At 43.1% G+C, this 19,193-nt stretch overlaps 1 pseudogene; it reads right to left on the reverse strand.

Moving 5' to 3' along the window:
• Positions 1-789, reverse strand: part of LOC103749428 — a 48,204-nt pseudogene extending 47,415 nt beyond the window's left edge.
• Positions 790-19,193: the final 18,404 nt, after the last annotated feature.

Consider the following 19,193-nt stretch of genomic DNA (forward strand, 5'->3'; position numbering starts at 1 on the left):
GAGAAGGGCAAGTCACCTCCGCATTTGGCTAGACATGCTGGACCGGTAGTCAATGACGGGTATGACCCTCTCATTTGCATACCAACCTAAGGCAGACCGACAACCATGATGTTGCCGAGTTGATGACGGGTAAGGATGCCAAGTGAAAGAGGGCAACCTAAGCCAGGCACGGTCCCTTGGCCTCCCTTGGTGTTTATTAAAACAAAAAGGGGGAGATGTGGGAAGCGAGCACAGCCGAGCCAGCCAAAGATGGAGCCCTGGCTGGCTGCCAAACCTCGTGCTGTTTACTTCAACTCTTGGCTGATTGCCAAGGCTCGTGAATCCCGCTTGTTTACCCCAACTCTGAAGTATGGTGAGCCCAAAAACAGGTGCTGCCAGCCTGATGATCTTGCTACGTGGCTAATGAGCTGCACTCTGCCTGCCCGCTGCACGTATGTGTGCCCTGATTGGTCCTGGCTAGAGGGAGGGCTGTTGGAAACGCTATATGAACAGCTGAGGTGTGTAATAAAAAATAGCAAGAACAGAAGAGAACAGAACAGCAACAACGAGACAGCATCATAGTGAGAGAGAATGAGAAGAGAGAATGAAGTGAGAGAGAATGAAGTGAGAGATGTAGGAGAACGATGAAGCAGCATCATAGTGGGTGAGATAGTGAAGAGAATATGAGAGAGAATAAGAGAGAATAAAGGAAGAAAGAGAAACAGAAGCTTGAACCTCACCTTGGTGTTCGTGTCGTTTTTCCTGGACTCTGCTGGACAGAGTCCTGGCTCGCGACAGGCCTCCATGCATTTCCCTCCTCCTATGAACTCAATGGGGCTGGCTCCATCTGTTTGGTACAGGGTCAGTCGGGGAATGGTCACCCATCTGTTTGTCTACGCCTCCATCCACCTCCTTATCTGTCCTAACACTCGCATCCTTGTGAACTCTCTGGTTAATATTACCCTCTCTTGCTCAGTGACTGGGGCATCATACACCCCTCATATCATATAGGGACTGAGAGCTGTGTTAAAATTCCCTCTGTCTATGCTTCACCCTTAGGCAGCATGGCTTCAGTTCCTGTGCCATCACCCGTAACAGAGGCCTGTCTTATCACCTCTAAAAATGCCACATGCTCTCCAATCCCTGCAACTTATTTCTGATTTTGTCATATTCTGCTGACTACAGCAATGTGTTGCAAGTATTTTATCCTGGGGGGACTAGGCAACGTCTACGTCTTTCATCCTAAGGTCCAAATGACAAGCCAAAGCAACGTCTACGTCTTTCATCCTAAGGTCCAAATGACAAGCCAAAGTTAAGTTCCACCAGAAATCCCCTGGAGAAACAGTGAATTCATTACTTACAGAGCATGGGTTGCAAAGGGGAGGTGCCCCCAAAGCAGCCACACTGGAAAATCTTCACTACACATGGATGATGGATTCCCCACAGCAGCATAGATGCGCCCTTTTCCCTCACTCTTCCCTTCCCTGTACACTTTAGCTCCACACCAAGATCCTGAGGCCCCCAAGACAAAAATTGCCTACAGCTGGCTGGGAGGAGCTGCTAGATACTCAGGGGAGACACCAACGACCCTTCCCAGGCCCTTCTTCTCTGAGAGGATATCAATAGTCAACAAAACCCAGATGTGATGCTCTTTTGCAAGCGTCACGGATGATTTTATGAAGGTGACAGCAGTTTGGCTCAGAGGAAACAACAGACTCCAATTTAGAGAAGGGGAAGAATCCTACCTCCCCTATGAGTCCAAAGAAAAAGAGGAAAGGAAAGGGGATAACAGATGAAGGGGGGAAGAGAGAGAGAGAGAGAGAGAGAGAGAGAGAGAGAGAGAGACAGCAGGGAAATAGTATCATCTGGGAATGTGAGGAAACTGAGGCCAAGAATTTAAACAAAAATTCAAGAAGATGGCTTACCTTCAAAGGGTCCTGAAACAAGCCGCCTTTAATTCCAGTACTGGAAAAGCAGAGGCAGGAGGATCTCTGTGAGTGAGTTCCAGGCCAGCTGGGGCTACAAGGGAGATGCTGTCTCAAATAGACAAAACAACTCCTTTAGACTAGAGATCTCCTTGGAGCCCATGAAGTGGGTGCTCGGAAGGGACTTGTTGCCCTCAGCATTGCTGTTCTTCCCAGGCAGGGGCAAGTGGTGAGAACAGAGAACTTGGCACCACTGCATCTCTGAAGTCCAGAGCGCTCATTGTCTCCACTGACTAGGCAAGTGGAAACCCCGACACCCACGTAAATATAAGTGAGCTGAACTTGACAGAGTCATGGATGCAAATATACTAACACCTGATGGGAAATTACCCAGAGCCCTGATGGAACAAAAGCAAAGATAAGTACAAGTGTATGTAATCCGCAACCCCCCCTCCAGCCTTGGACATTGAAAACATGATCATTCCGCACACCAGAGAGAAGGCTGTAGCTGGGGGTGAGGTGATGCACAGATGGGGGCTATGTAGGGGTGAGCAAAATCCACAGCAAAAACTAAGAAACTCTTATGGACAACCGTTTCTTGTGTAGGAATCAAACTTACCAAGGAAGAACTTTGGTTTAACTTGTTTTGAACTGGATAGAGAATAGCAGCCTTCTTCCGATCTGCAGGTTCCACCACACAAGACAACTTGAAGAGTTGGGGGAACTAACCCGACAAGGAAGGAGTATTCTCTGGTGATACATTTTTAATCTTATTTTAGTCAAGATTTTATCTGCTAACTCCCCATTTGTATTTTCTCATTAATCCTGTTCAGCAGGCTCTTCTGACTGTTTCTTTGCACCTAGTCTCTGGTGTTTCCTCCGTCACTGCTCATCGATCTCTACCTCACATGCTGTCCCGTTTCACTCTTTCTCGCTCCATTTTCTACTCTTCTCACTTCTTCATACTGATACCATTAGTATTAACAATATTTTTAAGGTAGGATCTCTCTCTTCAGCCCAGGTTAACCAGTAACTTACTATACAGCATAGGCTAGCCTTGAATTCACAATTTTGCCTTAGCCTAGCAAGTACTAAGATTGCAGAAGCAAGCTGCTATTCATGGCCCATAGAAAAATTTAAACCTCATTTATTTTGACAGTATCCTAGCTCTTCTACTTCTGACTCTTATTCTGAGTGTAATTGAAATATATAAATGCTTCTCTCTCTGTGTCTCTCTGTATCTCTCTGTGTCTGTCTCTCTCTCTGTGTCTCTCTGTGTCTGTCTCTCTGTCTCTCTCTCTGTGTCTCTCTGTGTCTTTCTGTCTCTCTGTTTCTGTGTGTGTCTCTGTCTCTCTCTGTGTCTCTCCATCTCTCTCTGTCGCTCTCTCTCTGTGTCTCTGTGTGTGTCTCTCTCTGTGTCTCTGTCTCTCTCTGTGTCCATCTCTCTCTCTCTGTGTCTCTGTCTCTCTCTGTGTCTCTCCGTCTCTGTCGCTCTCTCTCTGTGTCTCTGTGTGTGTCTCTCTCTGTGTCTCTGTCTCTGCCTCTCTGTGTGGTATGTGTATGCATGCACACGTGTACAGAGGCCAGAGTTAATGTCAGTGTTTTCCTCAATTGCTCTTTATGTTGTTGCTGTTATTATTGTTGATATTGTTTGAGACAGAGTCTCCCCACAGTCCCAGCTGGCATGGAACTCTCTATGTAGGCCAGGCTGACCTCAATCCATAGAGATCTTCCCACCTCTACCTCCTGAGGGTTCGATTAAACACATGTACCACCACGTCCAGCTTCTTTATTTTTAGAAATTGTTATTATTACTTGCGTGTGTGTGTGTGTGTGTGTGTGTGTGTGTGTGTGTGCATGCGAGTGGGTGTTCATGCCACAGCGCACATGTAGTAGTTAGAGGACAACTCACTGAGCTTGGAGTTTGCTGATTTGGCTACTCTGGCTTTCCAGTCGGCCTCAGGGGTCTACCTGGCTCCACTGGTCTACCTGGTTCCTAGCAGTCAGACCACAGGGAAGCACTGCTGTGCTTTGCTTTTTCTCATGGGCTCTTGGGGTTGGCTTCATGTCTTCATATTTTCGTAACAAGCACTTTACCACCTGAGCCATTGCCTCCCCACTATAAGTGCTTTTAACTGTGTTTTTACTGAACTTGGTTTAGCAAGATGGCTCAGTGGGTAAAAGTGCTTGCCACACAACTCTGATGATCTGAGTTTGATCCCTGGATCCCATGGTGAAAAGATAGAACTGACTCTGGAAAGTTGCCATCTGACCTCCACACGTGCGCCATGCCATGTGTGTGCTTTCTCTCTCTCTCTCCCTCTCTCTCTCCCTCCCCAACTCACGTTTAATACCAGACTTGTCAAATCATTGACCCTGCTAGTGCCACCTGTGTTCCCTCTCTAACTAGCTGTGAGGATCAGAAGCTCAATCAAAGACTGCACACAAAGGAGACGTTTATAAGATAGAACAAAAGGAATGTGAAAAGACCCGGACACATCTATCACAAGAGGTGCGCCAAACAAAAAGTTACGAGAAAAGGAGCTGCCATGACACTTGAAATTAGAGTAATGGAAAAGCTTAAGTTCCAGAAAAAGATTCTAGAATCATACTGTAAACAATGTTTAAAGAGGGGGTTGGAGAGATAGCTTGGCAGTTACAAGCACTGTCTATTCTTATAGAAGACATGGATTCAATTCCCAGCACCCACGTGGTGGCTAACAACCATCCAAAACTCCAGTTCCAGGGAATCTGATGCCCCCTTCTGTCCTCTGAAGGCACAGGATGACACAGGCGCAGCTACATACATGCAGGTATAACACTTGTGCACATAAAATAAAAATAAATAAATCAGAAAAAATTTTAAAAATATTTGAAGACCACATTGAGAACTCCGGTAAGCAGATGAGCAAAGAAAGAAACAAATTATTAAGGTGGATGAGAACTTTAGTAGTAGAGATCAGAAAAAATAAGAAGAAAAAATTCAAGAAGAAAATTAAGAATCTGAAAAAGAAAGAAAAAGAAATAGTAAAAATGAGCCAGCCAAGCAAATAAAAATCAAAGTGGAAATCCTCAACAGACAAGATAAAGCACAAGAATGAATATCAGGACGAGTTCTAAATAATTCGGATATCAACAACAAACAAGAGCATGATTATAACTTCCAAGAACTCTGGAATATGATCAAGAGAACAAACTTCAAGACAGTCAAGATAACACACAGTCAGCTCTTATCCTTTGAGAGACAAGGTCTGTAGGTGGACTTGTTATGCCAGGGGAGCTCTCTACAGGAAAGCAGGCGGGAGGGCTGAGAGTTGTAGTCCAGCTGCAAGTCATCTACATTCTGAACCACACAGCCACATGAAGCCGCCCAGGGAGAGCTAGAAGCTGAAAGGAAGTGCTGCTTCTCACACACACCAGACCCGGAGGACCAGACGAGGTCAAGGTGGAGTTCCGAGGCCTTAGGGAAAACCACAAGACTTACTACGCCCAACGCCCCACAGCCAGAACTGCACAAAACCTGGGTGCTGCAAGGCCAATAGCTGCTGCTCACCCTCCCCCTGGAGCAGGACGTGGAGGCTGCTACAGGGGGGTCTGAGAACTTCGTCTTTCAGCTCAGCATGGCTACACCACCAATGTACTCTGTAAGTGTCCTTTTTATTTCTGATTTCCTGTTTTTGTGTAATTATTTCTATTATTTAGTCTCCACTCTTGTCCCATGCTGGATTTCTTTTGTTTGTATATTTCTCAGTTAGGTTTGAGGGTTGTAATGTATGTGTCACCATTAATCTACTCTTCACTACTCACACACAACTCGGTCTTTTCTTATTCCTGTCTTTGTTCTCTCATCCTATCCCTTCCTTTTTCTACTTCTTAATTAAAAGCTTCCACAGCTTTAACAATCTCTAAAATCTATAGACGCTAAAAATCCCGACTTCCCCATTCTAGGCACTTTACTCACCTCATTTTTTGAAGTTGATCTAGATTGGTCCATCCTACTTCTCTCCCATTCCTAATCTTTTAAAACTAAAATCCAAATATACACCATACTATCTTGATTGTTTATAATCCCACCGTTATTGAAGTCAAAGGGATCACTGTTCTTAACTGGCCAATTTGCAATATCAAACAACCGTGGTTGCTTTCACAGTTAATTCTCTATTTTAAGGAATAATATAGAGTTTACACCAGGCATCCTTCTAGACTGAGGGATTATTTTCTGAAATAAATATTTCAACTCTATCACATCCAAGTCTCACTTGAACACTGTAAATACTTCAAGTGAAAGAACATAACTGATAAAAAATAACCCAAGCAACAAAATATCCCCTGCTGTGCAAACCCCAATGTAGTGACTCAAGAAACTTGCAAAAAACCAAGGCAATGCAACATATCCAAAACTCCTACAGAACAGGAAGAAACAAGGACAAAGATGAAATAATAAGAACATACCAGTAGGAATTCCAGATCTATGTGACACTTTGAAAAACCAAATCTATGGCTCATAGGGATAGAAGAAAGAGAAAACTCTCATTCTAAAAGCACATAAAACATTTTCAAAAGACTCACACCAAAAAATTTCCCAGAGTTAGAAAAAGATGTCAATCCAGATATAGTAGGAATTTAGGGCAACAAACAGACCAAGCCAGAAAAACTCCCCTCCTTATAATTAAATAACAAAGCATCCAGAACAAAGAGGGTATATTCAAAGCAGCAAGTCACAAAGAAGGCAGACTCATCTGAATAACAGCTGAGTATCCAACTGAAACTTTAAAAGTCAGGAGGCCCTGGAAAGACGCATTTCAAGTTCTGAAAGATAACAACTGCCAACCCAGATTACCATACCCAGCAAATCTGTTAGTTATAAGTGAACCCAAACCAAAAACTTTCCATGATAAAAATAGGATAAAGGAATTTATAACCAATAACCTAGCTCTACAAAAGATACCTGAATCAATCATTCAGTACTACCCTGAAACAAAAACTAGACAATGATTCAACAACAGAAAAAGAAAATTATAGAACACTCTCTCTGATGAGCATAGATGAAAAAATTTTCAATAAGGCACTTGTAAATTGAATTCAAGAGCACATCAAAATTTACGCCCAGGTCTATAGTAACAAAAACAGCATGCTACTGGCATAAAAACAGACCATGTTGATTAATGGAATAGATTTGAGGACACAGATATAACTCCATGCCCCTACAGTCCCTTGATTTTTGACAAAGATATCAATAATTCACACTGGACAAAAGACAGCATCTTCAACAATTATGCTGGTCAGAAGAATGAAACTAGATCTCTATCTCTCACCATGCACAAAACTCAACCAATGACTCAAGGCTCTCAAAATAAGACATGATACCTCAAGTCTGATAGAGGAGAAAGGAGGAAATACGCTTCAATTTACAGTTCCAGGAAAGGACTTTCTGAACAGGACCCCAATGGTGAAAGCAGAGGTCACATGAAACAAATGCTTCTGCACCGCAAAGGACAGCATTTTAATGAAGATGGCTGAGCAGTGTCTTTTAAAATCTTCAATATCCTTAGCCACCATGGAAATGGAAATAAAATTTACTTTGAGATTTCCTGTGACCCTAGTAAGAATGACTAAGATTTAAAAAAATAAGATGACAAATGCTGGCATGGTTGTTGAGAAAAGGGACCACTTATTTACTACTGGTGGGAATGCAAACTAATTCTACAACTATGGAAATCAGTTTTAAGTTACTAAAAAAGGTATAGCTAGATCTTCCACATGAGTCAGCTATACCATTCTTGGGCATATATCCAAAGGTCTCTACCCTGCTACAGAGATACTTGCTCACCCACATTTATTGTTGCTCTATTCACAATAGCCAGGAAATGGAAATAACTTGCGTCCATCAACTAATGAATGGATAATAAAAATGTGGCAAATTTACGGAATTGAATATTATTCAGCTGTTAAGAAAACCAAAATTATGAAATTGCAGGTAAATGGATGGAGCTGGAAACAGCACCCTGTGGAAGGTAGTCCAGACCTAGGAAGACAAACATCACTTATTTTCTCTGATTGTGGATGCTGGCTTTGAATCTTTAGGCAAATATGTTTCATTTTTGAAATCCCATAGAGGTCAGGAAGCTAGTAAGTGGCTATGGGGTGAAGGATTTCAAGAGAAGGGAGATAAAATGCAGTGATATAATGAGTTAGTGGTGGGGCTGGAGAGGTAGCTCAGCAGTTTAGAGCACTGACTGCTCTTGCAGAGGAACTGACTTCAGTTCCAGCACACACATGAGGACTAATGACCATTAGTAACTCTAGTTCCAGGCAATTCATTGCCCTCTTTGACCTCCACAGGCATTGCACACATGGGTCACTTACATTCACACAGGCAAAACACACATACACAAAAAATAAAAATAAATACAAAAGAATAAAGGGCTAGTATGTGTCCTAGTTATTTTCTATTGCTGTGATAAAACATTGGCCATGGAGGAGTGCTGCTTACTGGCTTGCTTCCCTGGCCTGTGCTCTAGGATCACCTGCCCAGGGGCGGCACCACCTACAGTGGGCTAGGCCCTGCCACATCACTCAACAATCAAGAAAATAGCCCACAGACATGGTAACAGGCCAGTCCAATGGAAAAAATTCCTCAATTTTGGTTCCCTCTACCCAGGTGTGTCAAGTTGACAACTGACGCTATCTGGCACAGCTTTGACTAATAGAACAGGAAGGGGCGGAGAGATGGCTCTGTGGTTAAGAGCACTGGTTGCTCTTGCAGAGGACCCAGGTTCGATTCCCAGCACCCACATGGTGGCTAACAAACCATCTGTAACTCCAGTTTCAGGGGGAATTCAACACCCTCTTCTGAGCTCTGTGGGCACTGTATGACCTGAGTGCACTTACCTACATGCAGGCAATACACTCATCCACATTTTAAAAAAAGAACAGGAAGATTAAGTGGAGTGGAGAATGGGAGGGGTAAAGGGTAAAGGAAAGAAGGGGTATGAGGAGGAATAACTAACACTGAAGGCTTTTAAAAAATCATATAGAAACCTACTATTGTAGAAGCATGTGTGTGTGTGTGTGTGTGTGTGTGTGTGTGTATTAAAAGAACTTAAGTGGAGTTACCCTGTAATGAGGAACAATGTCCTTACCAGACACCACAGGCTAGCAAATAAACAGCCTGATTCCAGGAACGGTTATGTCCTTTTGAATTGTTGGTCAGTGGGCTCCCATAGACCACTCAGTATTACTGGCCATTGCCATTGATCTTGAGTATCTGCCAGAACTTGATGGTAAGATTCCATTGCTGAAGATGCTACATACGTTATCATAGATCAAACATGGAGAAATCAAGCTGGATCTTGAAGCTTCATCTCTACCGGATAGCTTTCATTGTACTGTGAGGTGCTATGGATACTACCAGAAGAGAAAAGTCTCACCAACCTTATCCAGGGAGTCACAATGATCTGCTTTTCAAGAAATGCCCACTGGTGCAGTAGCAGCACAAATGGTATGGTTCTGAGCAAACGCTTTCTGACTGCACTTAAAAACCACTTCACAAGATGAAATCCAAATCTGTCACTGCTATTGAGACCATGAACCTGTGGCTAGATAGGTCACAGACTGTAGTGGAAAACCCACTATTTATTCTGCTAAATGGAAGCAGTATTAAACTGACTTGTAATGACTTACCCTTATGCCCATAGATAAGTGCACCTCTCAATCCTCATCTGAAAAGTTTTTTTTAGCAGTAGACGGCGATCCACACAGATATCTAAAATTGGTCAATGTGCAGAGAATTAGAGACTTAGAGTGCTCAGCCCTAAATGGGACATCTATACCACACTCCTCACCCCAAGGCTCAGGAATCATTGCAGAAGAATGTACGGAAAGATTGTAAGTCAGAGTCGGTGGATAGTTACAATGAAACAGTATTTTCTAGACACAACAGGGCAGCTGCACAGTTCTGACAGCATGTACAAGACCTGTGAGAGCTCAAGCCAGACAAAGCTCCAGCATGTAGGGTTGGGGAGTGGACATGAAGTCCCACCCCCAGCTGAGGTGCTATTGGCAATTGATAGCTGCTGGGAGAGGGAGAGTCAGTTTTCCAAGTTTGTGACCCATGGTAGGTCAACCATGCTCCAGGAGGTCGTTCCACACCCAAGGATGTTTGGGAAGCACAAGTTAGACTAACTACATAGTCTTTAAAAAATAAGAAGGACTTGAAGTTCAGTGGGTAGGGAAGTAGGGGATAGATCTGGGGGGAAAGGAGAGGATGAATATGATTAAAATACACTGTATGAAATTCTTAAAGAGTTAATAAACATTTTAAAATTTAGAGATGGAAAGAGAGCCATTATAATAGGTACCAGTGAAATTCAGAAAATTGGATATTACCTTAAAGACATATTCTACTAAATTGGAAAATCTAAAAGGAAATGATCGTATTCTATATGCATATGACCTACCAAAAATTAAACCAAGATGAGATAAAAATTTAAACAAATATGTAACAAGATTGAAACAATATGTAACAAAATTGAAACCATAATTTAAAATCTCCCATCTAGGGGCTGGAGAGATGGCTCAGTGGTTAAGAGCACTGACTGCTCTTGCAGAGGACCTGGGTTCAATTCCCAGAATCCACATGGCGGCTACAAACCGTCCTTAACTCCAGTTCCAGGGGAATCTGAAATCCTCTTCTGACCTCCGTGGCATTGCACGACATGGGTGCACTCACATACATGAAGGCAATACACTCATACACATAAAATAAAAATAATAAAATATTTTGTTAAAAATCTCTCATCTAAAAAAATTCTAAGCCCAGATGGATTCATTCATGACTTTTCCTAGACCTTCAAATAAGCACTACCAATGCTTTTCAAATGTTCCATAAAATAGGAAAGGAAATAACATTGCTAAAATCTTTTTATGAAACTAGTGCTCATACCAAAACAGGTAAATATTCAACAACAACATATATTATAAATGAATCTTCCTTATGAACTTAGATGCAACCATTCTCAAAAAAACCTTACAAACCAAATTCAAGAGCACATCAAAAAGATCATTCATGGTGATCAATTTGGGTTTATTATAGGTATGCAGGGATGATTCAATATACATAAATAAATGTTATAAATTACATAAATGATCTGAAGGGCCGAAATCACGTAGTCATCTCCAGAGGTACAGACAAGGCTTTTGACAGAATCCAACATATCTTATTAATAAAACTTCTGAAGAAGTTATGAATAAAAAAAAACGTATCTCAACCTACTAAAAGCTATATAAGAACAAACCGTAGCCAATATTGTTAAATGAGGAAAACCTTAAGGCATTTCCACTAAAAGGAGCAAGTAAGGGTGCTTCCAGTCTCCTTTCCTAGTCAATAGACACTTGAAATCTCAGCTAGAGAAATAAGAGAAACAAATAAAAGGGTCACAAGTACAAAAGGCACTCGGTATAATTCTATATGTAGGATGCCCAAATGACTTCACCGAAAAACTCTTAGAACTGATAAACAATCGGGCAAAGTAACAGGAAAGAAAATTAACACATAGAAATCATTGATCTTCCTATACACCAATGACAACCTGAAAAGGATATTGGTAAAAAATGTCATTTACAATATCCTCCAAAAATAAAATACCTTAGAATAAAGCAATGAAGGATGTGAAAGACTACCATAAAGAGAACTTTAAAACACTGGACAGGAAACCGAAGAAGACACTACATTTTGGAAAGAATCAATCTTGTGAAAACGATTATCTTACTGGAAGCAATCAAATGATTGGGTCAGAGCAATTGCAATAAAAATTCTGGTGATATTCTTCACAGTAATAGGAAAAGCAATCTTAAGTTCATATGGAAACACACAAGACTCTGGGGACCCAACACAATCCTGAGCAAAAATGGGTACTACTAGAGGTGTTACCACACCAGATTTAAAACCATCCTATAGAGCCATCGTAGTGAAAGCAGCACAGTCCTGGCAGAAAAACAGCTACATAGACCAGTAGGATAGAATTGAGGTGACAGGCCCTAAGGGGAACCTCCTGCTGCTGTTTTGATAGATGGAAATGTCAAACTGTCTTCCAAATATTTATGTTTATTCTCACAGATTAGTGCTGCTCCCAACCTTGGCCAGAGAAACTTCTCTCTCTAGTGGACAGCAGTCAGTGCAGAGACTCATAACTGATCAAAGTCCTAAGAATAAGTGGCTGTTGAGTGCTGAACTGTAAATGGGACCTTTATGTCACCCCACCCCAAGGCTTAGGGACAGCATGAAAAGGAGGCAGAAAGAACATAGGCAAGCTGCAGAAGCTGGGGAGGAGAGCTGTGAAACGCTGTCTTCTGAACTGACTCGGCCACTGCACTCACAAACTCACTGTGGCTACAGTCACCTGCAGAAGGTCAAGATCAAGCCAACAAGATCATCAGTATTCCTGAAAGCAGCACGAATTGAACTCAGTGCATTACCCAAACCAGCCAAACAATCAAGCAGAGGGTGTGAAGAAGGCCACGTTGCAGGGGGTCCCGGGGGATTAGGAGTGGGGACTTTGGGGGTGGATATGATCAAGATATGTTATATTTAGGTGTGAAATTGCCAAAGCATAAGGAAAAGATATTCCTTAAAAATGTTCCTGTGGGATCTTCAGGCTGAATGGTATCTGCTGGTCTTTCCAGGGTCCTCCTTACTGTTGTCTAATCCTCCCCCAGTGAGAGCATCTTCTTCAAGGGATTCTCTATTTGGCCAAGGCCCGATGGGGCACATCCCATAGAAAGGGGGGTTTGCTCTTTTCTGCCTTGGAGGAGGTCAGTCTTTCTCCAGTGTCCCTGGCTCTTCCCTTTCCCTTCCTTTTGGTTGTGTCAGGCACATTGCAAATGTGATAATGGGGTCAATTTGCTGGGCTAAAAGATAAAACACAGGAGCTCAGAAGCCTGGCCTGGCTCCCTGGGAAAGAAAGTATCAGCTTTTGTTCAATTGTCCCCTTCATCTCTTGCCACCCCCACCTCAGCTTGAACTAATTAGGCATTAGCACTCCATAATAAAGCCTAAAAAATACCTAGTGGATGGTATTGAGCAACATTTTTAAGGGCTACAGCAAAGCTTAGATTTCCCTTCTCCTAGGCCCACTGGCATAAGGGCTGCTGGGATCCAGAACAGGTGAGAGGATTGGTAGGTTCTCAGGCACCTGAAGCCAGAGGTGGGAGGGGAGGGCATTGGAACCACATGACCGTTCCTGTTTTTGCCCAGCCACAGGGAGGCATTCTGCCCGAGGCTTCTGAATTGGCCACACCATGGTTTGGAGAAAGAGTTTTAGAAGCAGCTGTCCCAATGAGACCATCCTCTCCACCCCAACCTCATTTCGCCTAATAACGGGAGCTGGAGAGGGTAGTGTCAAACTTCCCTGGGGCACTCTGCTGTGGTCTCGGAATAATTTAGTTTCAAAGAAGAGAACAGATGGATTGCATTTCCCTTTTAGCTGGTTCCAATGTGCAGACAGTTAAGATCATAATGTTAACATTTTCTCTATGTTTTATGTCCATATAAAATATTTCTGAAGAATGTGCTTTTGAATGCAAAGTTAGAACCAATTACAATTTTATAGAGTTTATAAAAACATAAAAAGTATGTTTTCTGGGTGTCTGAGACCCTGTTGGCCTTTACAATAAACTTGCAAGCTTGTAGGGAAATGTAATTGCCACCATGTCAAAGGGGGGCCTATGGAATGATGAGCCCATTATGTAAATATGGAAACATCCCATAATCTCATGGAGTGAATAAGATACTGATGAATGGAATTAAAAACAATCTTGTGGTCTTGGATCAGATTGGAAATGGTTGTTGTTTTCTGTCTTTGAAGAGCTACAAAAAAACCCCAAAACCAAAAAACTAGGGAAAAGAATCTTGCAAATTTAATTTCTGTTGTTTAGAAGATACAAGATAGGTTTTTTTTTTTTTTTGCAAAATCAGGCACCTTCTCCCTTAGCAGGGCAGAAGAAACAGCTCTGTAGCTAAGAGCATAGCTCCTATCTCGGATAAAGGAAGGCTTAGAGAAAGTTCCTGCAACTTGAGGTGGAGCATTTCCAGTCCTATTTCCATTGCGTTGAACAAATAACCTCAGCACATTGGGCCCTGACCCCTTATTCATCCAAAACAAACAACAAACAAACAAACAAGCAAAGGTTAAGTTCGAGATCATGTTTTCTGTTTGTTGGAATACAGCAAACAGCCATCAGTAGCAGATCTGGAGAGAGGTGTCTATTAAATTAGAGGATTCTAGAACTGAGTCCAGACCACTTGCTTCTGTGGAACCAGGATCGCATAACCAGTCGGTATCTGAGTAGACTTGCATATCATGTTCTCTGATTCCCTAACATCCTGTTCTCACTTAAAGATGTTGATGGCAATTGTTGGTTGAGGATGGTGGGTGTGTGAACATTGCTTTGTAAAGTAAGTGTGGACCAGCTTTCTTCCCAGGGACTGACCCAGCTCCACAGCTTCCCTGTATGGTAGGTACCTTATAAGCAGAGGAATTTTCTATTGCACTCATATCAGGCAGGTCTGGTCGCTTTGAAAACCCGAGGCTGTCTGATGAGAATTGCTTTCACGGTACCAACTGGAGGCTGTATCATTAATGAAGAGAACTTCCGGCTCTTGGAACTACAGGAAAGGTAGAGATTGCCTTGTTATCACGAAGAAAAATGTGGGGCTGAGGCTGGGAGCCGTAACACTTGCAAACTCTGTTGGTTGGCATGCCGCTGCCATTGAGGGTCTCAGAGTTTTTACTTTCCTTTTTAAATTGTCATTCCCACATGGCACATAAAGTTTCCCTTCTTGATCTGTCCTCTCCATTCTTGGGAGAGGGTAAGACAAGAACTTGGGTGGAGATGAAATAATTTCCACCAACTACTTCATCTGGGAGGAGCTTTTCACTTAATTCCCTTACCTTGACTTCCACTTTGGGAAGAGAACTGCTCTTTAATAAACTTCCATACATTTATACTTTTGCTTTAATGTCTTCTATAAAACTAGGTCCTTTCGATGTTTTAGGAATTTTTCTTATTTTTTGAAGGATTCTTGACCTTTTGATTTTGGTGTTATGGTTTTGAGGCTCTTTTGTTCTGGTTTGATTTTTATACATTTCTGGCTGGAGCTGAAGCTTTTCTTAGGTTACTTCGTCTCATCTTTGTCATCCTTTCCCGTGGGACACAGCTACCACCTCCAGGGGCAGATGATGTCCGGGTATCCTTAGACCATCCTCCTTCACAGCTCTGCGCGCTGTCTGCTAATATGCTCGGGCCTGATCCCACTTCAAAGCACCCAGTGAAGATTGTTGGCTATTATGGGCATTTTCGAAGTTGCCGGTGTTGCTGTCAGTGGACTGCCTTCATAATCCATTGCTTCTGTTTCCATGATGTGCAGTTCACCCTTTGCGCCCACCCCTCAGCTGACTGTTCTTGGTGATGACTGACACTTGCTTTCCTCATTATCCACCTTATAGTGATCATCTTTGCCAGCTTTTAGTTTACAACTGAAGCGGCAGTTCTGGGCCCTTAGGGGCTGATGTCCATCCAGTCTTCCTCTTAGCTGAGCGAGAGGCAGACGGAGAAGATGGAGTACTGCTCCAGAGAGCCAAACACATAGGACAGAGTCACACCAGGGTTAGTCCTGATTTTTTAAAAGACTTTTCCATCCTCCAGGAAAACTCCCTGGGGCCTCATTAGACCAAAGTGCTTCACAGGAAGCTGGAAAAAAGTTCTCGGAAACATGCAGGGATGAAGTAGTAGGGGTGAACAAGAGGTAAAAGACTTTTGTTGGGAAGGGAGGAAGTGTAGTGGAGGATGTTTTCATTTAGTCCTCGATGACAAGATAAGGAGCGAATAGATTTAAGCCGCAGCGAGGAACATGCAGATAAGTTAGATGATAAACCTCCCAACCAGATGGAGCTCTGGACACTGCAAGAGACTCCTTGGGCTCCGTCCAGCCTCTCCCAGAGTTATAGGACTTGAGCAAGGGCCATTAGCAAGACGAGTTCATGGCATTGGGAAAAGTTGTGAACAGGTTGCGGGTAGACAAGAAACACATGCAGGTCTGTGCTAGCCTGAGTCCACAGGTGCTCAGGAATCAATGGGACTGGTCTTCCATAGAGGCATTTGCTTATTATTATTTTTTCTTATTATTTGTTTTTGTTCTGTTTTGTTTGAGGCCTGAAACTTGCTACGTAGAACAGACAAGCCTTGAACTTGCCACGATCCTCTGCCTTTTCTTCTCAGGTGGTGGAATTAACAGATGAGCCACCACAGCTGACTAAGGAATAGGATATTTCCTTATTCCCTTCAGGAGACTGATACATTCCCAGGTTCCACACCACGAATACCAGTGAAGTAGCACAATTCACTAAAAGTCAGTGGAATTACTCCACCCAATCTTGGGCTGGAGAGAAAGAGAGAAATGAGAAAGTCTTCGCTCTCTGAAACTAGACAAGGGCAGACTTTAGTTCACCCGTCTTCTGTACAGAACTTGGTAGAATGTGGATCTGCTGTCCAGCAGCAAGACGATGTGTTTAGACTCAGGTACTAGAAATCAAGTCCTGGCTGCTTATGGCACCTTCTTTCTGATTCCTTGTGTGTGTTGTTATAGGTATGCTGTGTGCAAGTATGCGTGTGTGTGTGTGTTGCTCTCCAACTTTATTTCTTGAGGAAGGATCTCTCACTGAATCTGAAACTCATGGGTTTCACTAGGCTAGTTGATCAATGAGCTTTATGGATCTGCTTGTTTCTTCCCACTCCTGTGGGCTGGGTTTATAGGCACAAGCTGCCCTGCTTAGCTTTTTAATGTGTTTGGGGATCATGTGCATGTGTGCAGGTACTTTACGGACAGAGTCATCTCCCCATCTTCTTTGGTTCCTTTCTCCTGCCTGGAGTGGGTCATTTTGGCTCAAGGCCAGTCCCAACTTTTTCTGGACCTCACCAGGAAAGAAAGAGAGGGGTGGGGAAGGAAGAGGAGGAAGGATAAGAGGGAGAGAAAGAAAGAAGATAAAGGAAGGAAAGAGGAAGGAAGGAGGAAGGAAGGAAGGAAGGAAGGAGGAAGGAGGAAGGAAGGAAGGAAGGAGGGAGGAGGAAGGAAGGGAAGGAGGGAGGAGGAAGGAAGGAAGGAGGGAGGGAAGAAGAAAGGAAGGAAGGAGGAAGGAGGAAGAGAAGAAAGGAAGGAAGGAAGGAGGAAGGAGGAAGGAAGGAAGGAAGGAAGGAAGGAAGGAAGGAAAAAGCAAACTCTCATAGTAAGTGGATTTACAGGATGCGTTTGGAAATCACCTGCATCTTAAAAAGCTGTCAAAACACCATCTTTATAGAGCTGTGATCCAGCAACTTACCAGAAATATTTTCCCCCAAAAAGTTCTGTGAAAGAAAGTTCTTGATGCTCTTCCTTACTCCCTTGATCAGCTCGGCACCCTACTCGTCCAACCGTCGCCCTACCCGAGTCTCCCCCCTTCTACCTCTCTCTTCTAGCACATCTTTCTGCAGGGCTCAGGGACAGGCCAACGAGAGAACAGCAGAACCGTCTTCTCTTCCCTCTTCACTCTATCCAACAACTTTTCCAAAGCCAACCTCCAAAGCTCTATCTCTGGAGCGCTAGGGTAATCTGAACCTCCATCTGCGGATGGCTTGTCTGTGTTTACAGATAGAAGACAAGCTGCAAGAAACAGGCTTGGATTTGTTATTGGTAAGTCAAAGCAGCTGTGCTCTCCTGACTACGGCTGTTTCCTTTGTAAATGCCAAATGCCACTTGTGGTTGGAGCCACTTTTCTTCCCAGAGAGTTGTTCTCACCTCATGCGGCCAGTTCTTCTCCTGTGCTTCGTCCCTGCTAGCCTTTCCCTTGCAACGTGTCAGCTTGCAGTGTCATCCTGTGCACTCCTCCTGCCTGACTCCCAAGGACTGTGTTCTGTCCCAGGGGACCAGCACCTCTTAGCAGGCAGCTTTGTTGAGTGGGGTATAGGGCTCAGCTAGACTAGCCCTTTAGCAGGTCTTTCTTTCCTTCCTTTTAGAAATCAGCTAGAAGTTCAGCTCCACAAAGTTGTTAATCAATGATCACTTTGGAAGGAAAACCGAGAAACATTCATTTTACCACTCACTGGAGAGAGTACCTATCCTTCCTCCTCCTCCCTCCCCTCCCCTCTCTCTTTCTTTCCTGGTGAAGTCCAGAAAAAGTTGGCCTGACCTTGAGCCAAAATGACCCACACTAAATGTACTGACAACTACATTTCATGTAGGTAATATGAAGTAGTCGTAGAACTAACTCTTTTGTATTTAAGTTATTCATCATCTTTGAGTGGAAGCTCCTTGGGAAGTGGGACAGGGTCAACCTACTTTGGCAGTTTCACAAGAGGTTTCCATTCAGCACTGGAAGTCCTACTATTCAGTGTCTGCCTTCAAAGAGCACATCATCTACTTCAAAGAAGGTAGAATATAAGTGTGTAACCATATGAAGGCATTTTTTTTTATAATTCCTTACGTTATTATCCAAAGACAAGTTGAGGCTTAAGGCAAACTGTATAATGGGAGTTCAGCGCAGGGAACCATAATAGGCTGGGGTGATTAGTGAAGACTTCAGTGCAGAGAGCCATAGTAAGCTAGGGGAGATTAGTGAAGACTTCCTGCTAGAGGCACGACTTGAGCTCAGATTGGAGAAGAGGTCCTGGCTTGATAATAAAGAGATTTGTAAAACACAGGGACTTGTTGGTAAAAGTTCAGCAAAGCAATTAAGAACTCTTTACTCTACCACACCAAAACAAAACAAAAAAGCCCACTTACTGCCTTTTGTGTTATTTATACATTCAACATGGCTAATTTAACAGAGTCAGTTTCAAGGTGTTAGTGGGAAGCTACCAAACCAGAAGTCTGGGAGAGATCCTGCTGCAAAAGTTGGCATCACCAAAATGAAGTCCCTTATGTCAAACTCTGACAGTATGGAGCCAGGAGGCCATTAAGGAGGCCATGGTCCTCATGCACATATACATACGAATCACACACACAAATCTTAAAAATTTGGGTTTACTCTCCTCTATACAGACATCTCTCCAGAAATAGGATTACCAATGAGTAATTATCAATGTTTACTCTGATAGCCAAGGAGTCTTATTTTTAAAGTGATTTATATGGATACTTCTTCTTTTTCTTTAAAAGCTTCCTCTCACCCTTGGATATACTTATGGACATACCACCCTTGGCTATACCACAGCACACATATCCTGAATGGCAGCCCTTTACCGTTCCCAATTGAGCTGTTT

Source organism: Nannospalax galili, unplaced genomic scaffold, assembly GCF_000622305.1.
Source record: "Nannospalax galili isolate Female #2095 unplaced genomic scaffold, S.galili_v1.0 scaffold366, whole genome shotgun sequence".
NCBI lineage: Eukaryota > Metazoa > Chordata > Mammalia > Rodentia > Spalacidae > Nannospalax > Nannospalax galili.